The sequence below is a fragment of the Eumetopias jubatus genome, unplaced genomic scaffold (genome assembly GCF_037043125.1).
Source record: "Eumetopias jubatus isolate StellerSeaLion01/CBP00866 unplaced genomic scaffold, mEumJub1_p1.0 scaffold_5, whole genome shotgun sequence".
NCBI lineage: Eukaryota > Metazoa > Chordata > Mammalia > Carnivora > Otariidae > Eumetopias > Eumetopias jubatus.
Window position 1 is genome coordinate 121,186,336 of NW_028274811.1, and position 12,518 is coordinate 121,198,853.

General features: G+C 38.2%; 1 protein-coding gene across 2 annotated transcripts in view; it reads left to right on the forward strand.

Annotated features, from left to right (window-relative positions):
* Window positions 1-12,518, forward strand: part of OXCT1 (3-oxoacid CoA-transferase 1) — a 128,174-nt gene that overhangs the window by 27,533 nt on the left and 88,123 nt on the right. The window lies entirely within an intron of this gene.

Here is a 12,518-nt window from a genome sequence, read left to right on the forward strand (position 1 = left end):
AGGGTCTCACTGGAATGCTCTCTTTGGGATCAAGCCACGAGACTGGCTAGCTTATAACAGTCCTTTGGTATTTTAGTAAAATAGACCTCCTTGGGTAAAATTGCAAGATAAATTTTTATATACAAAACCCCAGAAAAATAGTAAGTTATATCATTACTGTATTTGATACCGTGAATTCTTTAAGGAAGAAGGAGGGTAGTACAAGTAATTGCTTTGATGTGGTTCTGTTTGGAGTAGTTGAATTAAGGAACTAACTGACTCTTCTTTGGACGTCTTATGGTGTGGGAGAGACTTGACTAATTCTAGAGCCTTTCTAGGGTTAAGCCCTGAGACAAAAATAGTTGGCTTACACTCAAACCCTGCCATTTTGTTATATATATGAACCTGCTATGTATATATATATATACACATACATATATGAACCTGAAAGGAGACTTCAAAATGATTCTTAACGTGAGACTTTGAGAATCACCCTGGAACCAAATTTTCATGAAGGTTTGAGATAGCTTTTCCTTGGGAGAGCTTTATAGGAACCCATCGTGGGATCTGGAAATGAGAATACACGTTCGTGGTTTTTTTCATGTGATGGCAGTTTCGTATGTGGTGTCTTTGGGCTCCTGCATGCATTTGGCCAAGATGGTATTTCATGGAGGCAGCACAGTGGTATTTTTGAAAAACCAAATGTTAGAATTCTGTTCCTCTCTTGGAAAGTGAAGTTATTTTTAAAGTTCTAGAGGATGTGGTACTTTCAACCCAGGCATAATGGTTTCTTTTGCAATGGCTTTAGTGTATTTTTTGCATTCAAAATGGACAATGTGGTTTACTCTCACTGTGTAATCTGTTTTTTCTTTTTTTATTTATTGAATCATCTTAATGACCTGTCCATGGCACATATACGGTATCACTGAAAAAAAAAGCCTATAACTTAGCTTAAAATAACTGGTAGTTTAACACTGTTGATTTTATGTGCTTCTGTAACACTTCCTGGAACTAATATTCCTTCTCAATACCAAGGGCATTATGCATTGTCCTGTCTGAAGTTCTTTTTCTTCTTCCTCTTCTTTTATAATTCGGTTCTTTTCAGCCAATCTTATTTCTTCTAAGAACAGAAAATGACCCTCTAGTGTCTGAGAATCACTGTAGATAACTAGAAAAGAGAGGAGTTGTTTTTGTTTTGTTTTGTTTTGTTTTTTCTGGTGTAAGGGATAGGGAGATCAGTTCCTTTAACCGAGCCTGTAAATATGGTAAAGGCTAGCCCCCCTTGTCTGAGAACAGACATCTCTATCTATCCCTGCACTCTTCCCTGCTAGACGCAGACTCACTGTGGGATCCTTTTCAATACGGTGCTTCTGTCAGCCACTCAGAATGGACTATACCTGCAGCGTCCAACATGGTGGCCACTAGTCACATGTAACTTTTAAAATTTAAATTAATGAAAATTAAACAAGGTAATTTTCTCTTTAGTAGTTGCATATGGCTAGCGACTACTGTCAATAGCTTCACAGGTATAGAACATCATCACTGTGAAAAGTTTGATTGGACAGAGCTTAGTTATAATGATCAAGATGAAATCGAATTTGTCATTCTAGCTTAGGAATCTAAGCAAAACAGCTTTTAAATAACGGATTATTATAAGTTCCATAGTAGAAGAGGTCTTCATGCTTGTAAGTTGATTTATAAGAACTTTGTTCTCAAAAGAGTAAAATCATTTGGAATTGGGGATGGTGAGTAGAGGGAGTATTTTGTGATACGAAAAGTCCATTTGACTTTGTGACTTTTGTATTATTCTGAGTCTGGTGAGTACTCTGGACCTCCAGCTCCTCCTCTTCCCTATGTTCTGTGCACTCTGTTACCTTCATGGACCTCCCGGATTCTTAATTCTCTTCTGTTCCTGTCCTGCTTTATTTGATGGTGATCCTAGTGGGATGGATGATTATGAGCTGGTCTCTGCAGTGTGGTATTAAACAGAAATCTTCAGAGATCATAAATTACCCACATTTTCTCCTGCCTGCTAGTTATTATAATGATAGCTACTGTTAATCAAGTATTTATTATGTATTAGTCACTGCTATATTTTTTATGTACATTATTATTGTTGTAATCCTCATAATAATCTTATAAGGTAGGAACCAATATTATCCTTATTTTACAGAAGAGGGTTAAATATGGGACCTGAGGTCACACAGCTAGGGCAGAACCATAGGGAGATTGATTCCAGGTGTCTGCTCATTTCCATTATTTTATGAAATGCTTTCAAAATCTTCATAAATGGATCATTTTTCAAACTTCTGAAAGATACCGAATCTCTGGGAGGCGTCCATTTCAATGGTAACTATTAGAATCAATAACTATTAGAATCAAGCAGAGAGCTTTTTGGCTAATTTATTCCTCTCTCCTATTCTCCCTTGCCAGATCATGGTCTTTTTCTCCTCCACGACCATATACCTTGGAGGTGGCTTTGAGAAAAGCCTCACCCTGTGATCTGTGATGGGTCCATTCAGTCTTCACCTCGGTTCATTCTATCTTGTAGCCTCTTTGAACCTTGCAGCTCTCCACAAATTCCCCTTAAATATGGTGACTGAACGTCTGTTTTAGTACTTTTAGACAGTCAAAAAATATTTTTGAGAACTCTTAGCTCATCTCCTTTCTCTTAGAGGAGGAACTAGAGGACTTTTCTGAAGCAGAGCCTGGGTTCGAGCCTGTCTTCCAAAGCTCTGTGCCGCTCTGCGGTGCAGCTTCTTTGCAGCCTTTTGCCCCATCCTTTTGTACATTCTGTAATTTGAGTTTTAAGGAGAGTAGAACTATAAGTATCTATAGTATTAACAATGGTTCCCTTAGGCATCTCAAAATTGTTTTTGGCCTTAGAAGCAGAGTGGCAAAGGAACATACAAGTCACCTCTTGCTTTTGTTGTTGTTCGTAGTTTCTTCTGTAATTAATTTACAGTAAATGTTTTCTATCAAGAAGTAAATCAGGATGTTTATCTTGAATTAAAGAGAGTATCAAATTTGCCCTCAATATGAGTTATTTCTAGTTTCTCTAAAAGGGGGAATATTCCTCCTTTCCAGAAGAGTTTCCTCTTTCAGATGTGCTCTCCATAAGCTTACAAGTTGTATAAAGCCAATGAGGTGACCGAGTGTGTCTGTTTTCCCCTTTAATAAAATCGATATGAATATTGCATTCATATTTCTTAAAACCTGCAGCCAATTGCATGCTTCACCACAAAGTTGTGATACAGTGAATGCCGGCTGTACTCCCCGCCCCCACCCACCTGCCTCCATCCCCTTAAGGAACTGAGTGGCTACTGGGAGAAATAGTACAAGCAGGTGCGCATGTTGGCACACATGCCAGAAAGACGTTTCTCTTTTTGGCCCAGACAGTGATATTTCTGGACCTCCTTCTCTTTGAGTGGGTGCAGTCGTCTTCCCTGATAAACTTAACAAGTTTAAGTGCAAAACCAGCCAGGGAACGACTCTTGGCGTTGCATTCTGTGTGTTTAATGAGTGAGGACTGTCCTGTCTTCCTAAGGGAACTCATTTGGCTCTTGCAGGGGTCTTCTTATCCCCCTCAGCTCCCCGTGAGCCCCTCTGCCAGTCTCCTGGGTGCCTATCCTACCACCTTGGGTTTTTCTTAGAAGTGACCTGTTTCTGCATTTTTTAAAAAGCAACTTATAATAGAAAACCCAGGGGGAGGGCTTGGAGTGCTTCACTCAGGAGACTGTTGAGCTTTGGTCTCCTGCAAGCAGCCTGGCATGCCTGCTCTGTCAGAAAAGGTTGTCTCACTCAGCCACCAAAGGCTGTTGAGGCTGCCTGAGATGGAAATAGCCCAGCTGGTTTTGTCAGGGTTGTGCCATGGCTGGTGTTAGAGGACAGCATGGTTTATACTGAGCCTCTTCTCTTTTAGCTAATTTCAGCTTTTAGTTAAAACAGTATATTTATTATCCCGACTTGAATAAAATTATTTTTATAATAACCACATTATGGTATATTTGCATATTTGCATATGAAAGAATTGCTTATATGATACTTGATGCATGCAGATATTGTGTACATGTAGCCTCTGTGGGTTATGAAGCATAATAACACATTGAATACCTGTGAACCCACTAAGGTAAGAATTAGAAGATTGCTCATACTCTTTCTCATCTGCCTGCATCCCCTGCAGCCATAACCATTATCAGGAATATGGTGTTTTATCAGTCCCCTTAAAAAAAAATGCACTAAGTCATAAGTTATGGACATATTGAAAATTACTTCCCAGAGTGCTATCCTAAAACTTGTGTTAGAAGAGGCAAGCTTTGGGAACTGTGACTTCTGTGTTCTGTACTAATGCCTGGCACGTGCCTTCTCTCTTTAGGAGATTAACTAGAGGAAAAGATGACACATCTGTCAGTCTGCTGAGCAGACGTGTGTTGTTTCTGATTGGTGGGTGAGGAAGAGCGAAGATTCATTGCAGTATAAATGATATTAAAAATTTTTGGTTTTAATGTTTATTATGAAGAATGATGAACCTATGCAACAGTAAACAAGAGTGTAGTGAAGCCCCAGGAGCTCATCCCTCAGCTGCAATGACTGTTAGCCCATGGTCACGCCTGCCTCATCTACATCCCCATCTCCCTTTCTCTCCTCCTTTATTATCTATAAAGAAACACCAGATATTATATCTCAACCACATTTTAAGGAGAGGCACTTTTCTGGGTTCTGGAAGTCCAGCAGTGAACAAAACAGAGACACACCCCTGCTCTTGCGGAGCTTACTTTCTGCTGCTCAAGATAGACATGAGATAACAGTACATAAGGGAAGTACGTAGCATGCCGTATGTTGATATGTGTGAAGGAGAAAAAACAAAAAGCATGAAAAGGAACATGAAATGTCAGCAGAAGAAACTGAAGTTTTAGATAAGGTGATCAGTAAAAGGCCTTCTGAGTAGAGACCCCCCAGGGACTCAGGACACCAGCTCTTCTGCTCTCGGAGGGGGAGGAGTCTAGGCGGTAGGGGTAGCCGGTGGCGAGGTGTGTGGCAAGAGCATTGCTGGTGGATTTGAGGAATGGGGACGACCTACTCTCCCTTGCTCATTGCAGGGTGGTAGGCTGAGGAGCCCCCCATGAGGGCAGCTTTCTTGGGAACAGCAATGTCTCCTTCTGAGGCTTTGGGAAATAGGATTTGTATTTTTAGTTCACTTTGTAATAGTGCCCAAGGCCTAAATCTGACTTTAAAACTCTGAGATGAATGGGGAATGGTTCTAAGATTGGAGCCTCCAGGCTCTTGTGACTCCCTGGCCCTGTTTGGAGAACTTTGCATTGATAACTCCTCGTGAATTATCTTATCAGAAGTGATCAAACTGGTTGTTTCACTTTACATTTAGAACACAGTGGATTTTAATGACATGACTTAATCACTTCAGTGGATTCTGTGAACATTTAATCTCCACCAAGCAGGCCAGTTAATGTATCCATGTTTTTAGAGACTTTTGTTATCTTCCTTCCTGCTTTAGAGAACACAAAAATGCCTGAGGGATAAACATAATTCCTTTCCCCTTAAGTGTCTTTTATTCTTAATCTTGACATTGCTAACGCCTTATGATATTACAGCTTCTAAAGCTGTGAAACTCATCATTTTTGCAAGAGACCGTAAAAAGAAAAAACACAGGTTAAACAAAAAAATTAAAGCTTCTCTCCACTTAAGACAAGCACTTCTAACCAGTTAAGAGACCTCATTAGATAGATTTGATTTGGAGCACACATATCTATACCCAGGCAACTAGTGGTCACCCCTGTATGGAATTCATTCACACACACAAATTTGATTGCCGTGTGGAAACATGATATTTATGAGAATCTGACTAGAGTGTCAAGTTTGACACTCACTGTGTGATGCATGATATGTAAATATCTCTTACTGCCCTTAAGTATGTACCTGGTAAAACTCTACTTCAGTTAACTAGAATGAGGACAGCAAGAAACTATTTATTCCAGTCTTCTTTACTTTATCCACCCAGGCCAGTTGAGTTGAACACTTGACACAAATTCTTTTTTGAAAAAGGGTCGGGGGAGGTAAGAGAACTGTTTGAAACAATATAGAAAGATCGAATACCCTCTTTCCTCCAACCCGCATGAATCCTGGCAGAATGCAGTCATTTGCCCAGCCTTTAACTTTTGGGGTGGTTGTGATAAGTAGTGGTTATCATTTACATTGATTTTTGTTTTTAGACCTGTTATATAATACCTTTTAATTTACATTTCTTTCTCTCATAGTTTTTTAGTTGTAAGATTTTATTCATGCTTTGTATTTCATTTTATAATTACTACTAAACCACTCTGAAAGAGTTATCTGTAAGTTTCTTATGCTACAAATTTAGCCGGATGTATAATCTTTTGACAGAAAAGATGGTAATTTCCTTACACAGCTAAATTGACTGAACTGATTGACTACTTATTTCAAAGTAATAAAGTGTTTAAAGATCATTCATGACCATTAAAGACCATTGAATTTTCATGAAATGCTACATTGGTTTGAAAATACCTGAATGCTAATGAAGACAAATTGTAGTTGAGTGTTTTGGCAAAAATAACCTCAGTAGTAGAATTACTATTATGTTAATTCTGCTGTTTCCACTAAGCAGCAGTAAATATTAAAAAAGAATGGACTTGGTGAATGCCCGGTGTTAACTTTACTGCTTTCTTTCTTCTCTTTTTTTTTTTTTGCATACTCTTATAGATTACTAAATATAATTCTTAGACTAATGACCATTTACATCCAGAAGAATAGCAGAATAGAAACATGTTTTACTGATGATAAAATATATTAAATCGAGTGCTAATCCTGACATTTTATTTCTTGTTGCTTGGTAACAACGCAGCAGCTATGTGAGAGAGTTCCATTATCTCAGGTACAATGGACTTCATTGCATTGTGGGGTAGAAATACCAATTACAGCAAGTCATTTGTATGCCATTATCCTTACAAAATTTTGGTGCTATTTTTTATTGTTAGTGCAGAGATCCTGAAAGTCATTTAATAACACATGGATGGATGTGTTATTTTGATGGATTGGTGAATTTTATTTTATTTTTGGCTTTTTGATTTTGTGTCTATTTATAATTTTTGAGGCTTCACAAATTTGCATTTTATCAACTTGCACTGTATAAACTTAGGCTTTTACATTTTACTCTAAGTATGTACATTGTAAAGGATGCTTCATTAATTCTTAGTGAACATTTTTTATCCGTGACCACCTAGGGAGGGGAAAAAAATATCTGGGCAGAATTTTTTGCCTCATGAAAAATAATCAGGGTGTATTCCTCATCGTTCTGTAATATAAAACATTCCTAGTTTAGTACCTACTTCAGGAAAGAGAAACCTGTGGAACCAGTATGATTCATGTTAAATGAAAGACTGATTTATATTATATGTAACTGTGAATGTTCTGTATACTATTAGCTCACAGTTATTATTTAAAAGGGTTGCAAAACTGTAGCCCATGGCCTCTTTTTGTACCACATCAGAGTTGAGAATGTTTCTATATTGTTAAAGGGTTATTTAAAAAAGAATATGTGACAGAGTCCACAAACCCTAAAATATTAACTGGACTTCACAGAGCAAGTTTGCAGACCCTTAATTTACAGCATGATTTCCATTTCTGTAGTCTAAATATCTTAAATGTCAACTCAGTATTATTTCTTAAAAGACCAACGGGTTCAAGTAGAACTGAAATAGAATAATAACTGGTTTGAAAAAATCAATGAAGAATTAAACCAATAATAAGAATTTGTGTGGCAGTGACATGAATGTGCAATTTGGCAAGCCTTTTTGGGGGGCAGCCATAATGAAAGGAAGATCAGATACAACAACTTGCATATCTGTCCACAGTTGTTACAATGTCTTTGAAATCTCAATGCCTTTGTCAGGAAATCTGACTTTCGATTATCATGAATTGATGGACTGATTCTAATTGGAAGCATCTTGCCTTTTCCTGCCTGTTTGACTGGTCTCATCATTCTTGAGGGCCAGTTTCTTGTGTCTACAGCACACAGCCAGGTGAACGTCGGTACCTCAGGACTTCTGCAACCTGAGCCTTGACTGGCATGCAGCTCCAGCTCCTGCTGGCTGGCTGGCGTTGGAGTCATCCTGTGTTCCTGGCGTTGGGAGGGACACTACAGCCCTGGGCTCTCATCTTCTCTGGAGCTGTGCCCTCTGCATCCCGGAGGGAGGGAGGGAGAGGAGTAGAGAGACTTTGGGCATGGTGAGGCTGATTTTCTCAGCCTTCCGAACTGTGGCTTTTAGCTTCCTGTTTTGTTTTTAGTCAGAAACACACTTAGGATCTGTCTGGTTATTTCGTATTTGTTGGTAAGGTAAATCGGGAGATCAGGGACTTAACCAGGGCAGCCCTGTGCTTTCTTTTATAGCACCAGTCCTCTGAAGCGATAGAGAAGGCTGGAACCAGCCTACATATATTCTAGTGACAAGAGGCAAAAGTCAGTTATGTTAGCTAGATTTACTTAATTCCTCATTCTTGTAAACAGAAGCTCAGAAAACTCCATACTTAAGCAGCATTTCTGCAGTAGCATGCATTTTATATCATTTTCTGTTTGTGTCATGCTTTATGTTTTTCAGAGCACTTTCACATATATTCACTCATTCGATCCTCTTACCTGTCACCAGGTGACATAGGAGGAGAGGCAGTTTTATTACAGTATTACAAACGAGAAAACTGAGATATGGGTAGGTTTCTGGGGCTAGATCACTAGGAGTTTGAATGGTCTAAAGAAAAGGACACTTGGAAGACTTGGTTTAAGTCCTGACTTTCCAAGCTTCACCTGCCACTGGCAGGCTATGACGAGTACCAAGGCTTTATTTTTGAGATGCTTATCAATAAGAATTGCAAAATTGAAAATGTAGGTAGGTAGGTATGTGGGATTTTACAGGAGATGGGACTTAAGCACAAATGAAAGGGTCATGGTTGTAGTGTGGGTACTGTGTGTGGAATGGGTTTTACGATGGCATGAAGGAAGGCAGGGTGACCAGTGATCCAGGCAAGAGGCGATGGTGGAGTGCAGGTGGGGAAGGGGGATAGAATTGAGGTAGACAGTATTGTGGCAGAGGAATCTATCAGACTTGCTGATACACTGGATATGGGTTGCTGGGGAGAGGAAAGTCAGGGATTTAAAATAACTCCTTGACCTGACTCAAGCAATGGTGTGCCACTTCCTGAAATAGGAAACCTGGCCAAAGGGGAAACAAGGGTTCTCCTAGGCGTGAGTTGGCTTTTTTAGGCATCCAGGTGGTAACTTTGCAGGTTCATGTGGACATGTATGTACAGTGCTCAGTGGAGAGGTCTGGAAGGGAGTTATACTATTGGGAATAATCTACATATATAATTTGATAATTAGTCATGGAATGGAAAAGACTGTTCAGGGAAAGAAGTTCTGGGACGAAGCTCTTAGGAGTCTCCGTGTATTTCTTTATCTTTTTTTTTCTTTTTATGAACAGAATCTGAGATTAAGAATTGTATCTTTGTCTCTCACTAGCATCGTGACGTTGGACAAATTACTTTAAAATTCCAGCTTCTTTATAGTATCTCCTGTCTGCCCATTTCATGGGTCTATTTTGAGCAGTGGGAAAGGGCATTTGAATATGTTTTCTAAAGCTCTCAAGTGCTATGTGCTCACCTTGATCCCTTCTGCTGTTTTAGTCACTAAACCTCAGATGACTGCCAGTGTTCTCAATGACCCAGTGAGGATGGTTTTGGAACTCTGTGCGTGTGTGGTAGCTGGCAGGGCTCACTCTGCTTCTCCTATCCATGTCTTCCAAAGTTCTTGAGATCCAAGGGAATGAAAATTCCATAACATCCCCAAATTCTTTCTTTCTTTCTTTCTTTTTTTTAAGATTTTAAAAATTTATTTATTTGACAGGGAGACAGAGAAAGAGGGAACACAAGAAGCGGCAGAGGGAGAGGGAGAAGCAGGCTTCCCGCTGAGCAGGGAGCCCAGTATCGGGCTCGATCCCAGGACCCTGGGACCATGACCTGAGCCAAAGCCAGACGCTTACTGACTGAGCCACCCAGGCGCCCCACCTCCCCAATTTCTAAAATTGTAACCTAGTTGTCGAGAAACTAACCTAGATTGTGCTTCAAATATATTGTTAGCTTTAATCGGTAAATTACCTAATATTTAAGGCTCATTAAAATCAACCTGAATATGTTGATCCTTTCCTTCAAAAAGTGTGATGACTTTTAAGGGGAACGTCATGGACACCTTAAAGAAAGGAAGGTTCTTAATAAATCTGTCATTAACCTAAGTTGCATATGCTCAAAAATTGATGACCTCTTTTAGCTGTCGTCATGTTTTAAATGAAGCATTAGTTAATGACTTACTTATCTCTTTTTGTACTTTTGTCCAAAAGATTTCAAATATTTTGGTTTGGGTTGAAAACTAAAGTTTGTTCCCTGAGGAAACTTGCTTGTGCTGACTATCCATCTTGACTTCTTTTGAATGAAAGTAACATTTGTTATTCTTTTGGGAGCAAGAGAAACAAAATGAATAAAGAGGGACTCAGATATTCATGGATGATTTATGTTCAACCATGGGCACACCACTGCCTGCAAACATCAGAGGGACTAAGTTTTCAAAAATAGATCTTTCCATATTGCTTAGGATAAAGCATACTGTTACATATAAATAAATTAGACTGCAGGTGTGTTTTCACTGCTTCCTTATGAAAGCTTTGCCTTATTGAATTTTTACAAACTCATGAAAAAAGTATATCTTATTTCGTTTGTTTTTAGATGAAAAGGTTTGAAACAGTTGCTTAATTTGGGAGAAATAATGAAAGATTAGAAAACAAGGATAACTTAACTGCTGGAAAGCAATGGTTTTCTACTCTGTGGTTCATTCCATGAAGAAACCAAGACCACTCATGTCCAAGAATGTAGGTCACTTCTTCCATTCAGTTTCTGAAATTTAACATTAGGACATAGCTTCTGTCACTGAATAACTTAAGTCCACATTTAATTGCTTTGAAGAGAATTTTAAATCCAAATCCTATGGGTGGGAAGTTAAACAGGGATGTGAAGAACTCTAGTATCTTTTTGGTGCTTTCTGTGAAAAGGAGCTGCATTATTCATTTAAAGAAGCTATTTTAGTTTCCTTAATTGGGGGGAGAAGGATACAAGTTTTGCCTTGTATTGTGAAAAAGTTCTTTTCAGTTTAGAATTTCATTTTAAATTTTAGAAAAGCTTTGCTGGCAAAGACAAAACTCGGGGAAGAAAAATTCATCATTACCAAACTCAGACAAATACAGGTTGACTATAAAAAGCTACAGGATTAAGGTTGTTGAATTTGAAAGTTTTGGTATAATTTAAATTTCTCTCAGTTTGAGGAATTTACAACCCTCATTCATTTTGAGAATTGGCATCTCAGAAGTGGAATTAGACCTTTAGAAATAAAGGAAGTATTAAATAGAATTTTAAAAGCAGTTCTATAAATGAGTTCCTGCTACAAAAAGTATTTTAGCTTCTGAGTTGTTAATAGATTTTTTCCCCAATGCTTTTGGCATTATGTTTGCATCCAAAAAATTTTTATTTTTCTTCTTTGTTGGTTCATATTTTTAATGTACAAATTAGCATTTTACATGTAGATTGATGAGAACTAGGTTTTATAAAAGGATGTAGGAAAATAGAATGGAAAACTTTTCTTCATGAAATTCATTCCTAGGAAGTAGAAGGGGCAGTAGAATGGTCTAAGTAGAATGAATACAGCTAAGGTATGCCCTACACGGAGTGCAGACTCTGTGTCATTGAAATATTTTCAGCACTGACAATAACAGGTGAAGGAGTTATAGCCTTGTAATAATAAAAATAACAACAACAGAGGCAACAAGTACTATTTATACCGTGCACTTAAGTGCGGAGTACTTTACGTCATCCATTATAATTATCCATTGAGTTAGGTTTTATTATCCTTATTTTACAGAGGAAAGAAATGAGGATAGGGAAAAATTTTATGATAGCAAAGCTAGTAAAGGGGGAGAGTTAAGATCCAAACACATTTCTTTCTGCCTCCCAAGCTTATATGCTTAAGCAAAAGTAAAGGATACAAGGTGTATTTTAAGGTGCATTTTGTTTTATACTTTGCAATATTAACATTTTATTGTAATTTACTACCTCCTTACTAGCAGGGTCATAGATCTTTAGCAAATTGAATTTTTCAGTCAACTAAGTATAGCTGCAGGACAAAGTGAATGCTTCCATAAACACAAAATTAGAAATCATTCAGTGTATTAACCTCTTAAAACTTATAAAATAAGATAGTCCCCTAACAGCTATAAAGTGAGAGCCTTCACATTTGGGAAGCTAGAATGGTTTTCCTCCAATTAAAAATGAGGTGGATATGTTATACAATGGTTTGATTCTAAGAAATTTTAGGATTCTAAGAAATAAATATTGGCAATGATTATCTACGTAAAAAATAGATCCCCCTTCCCATCCATAGTTTCACTTTGCACAGTTTCAGTTCCCCGTGGTCC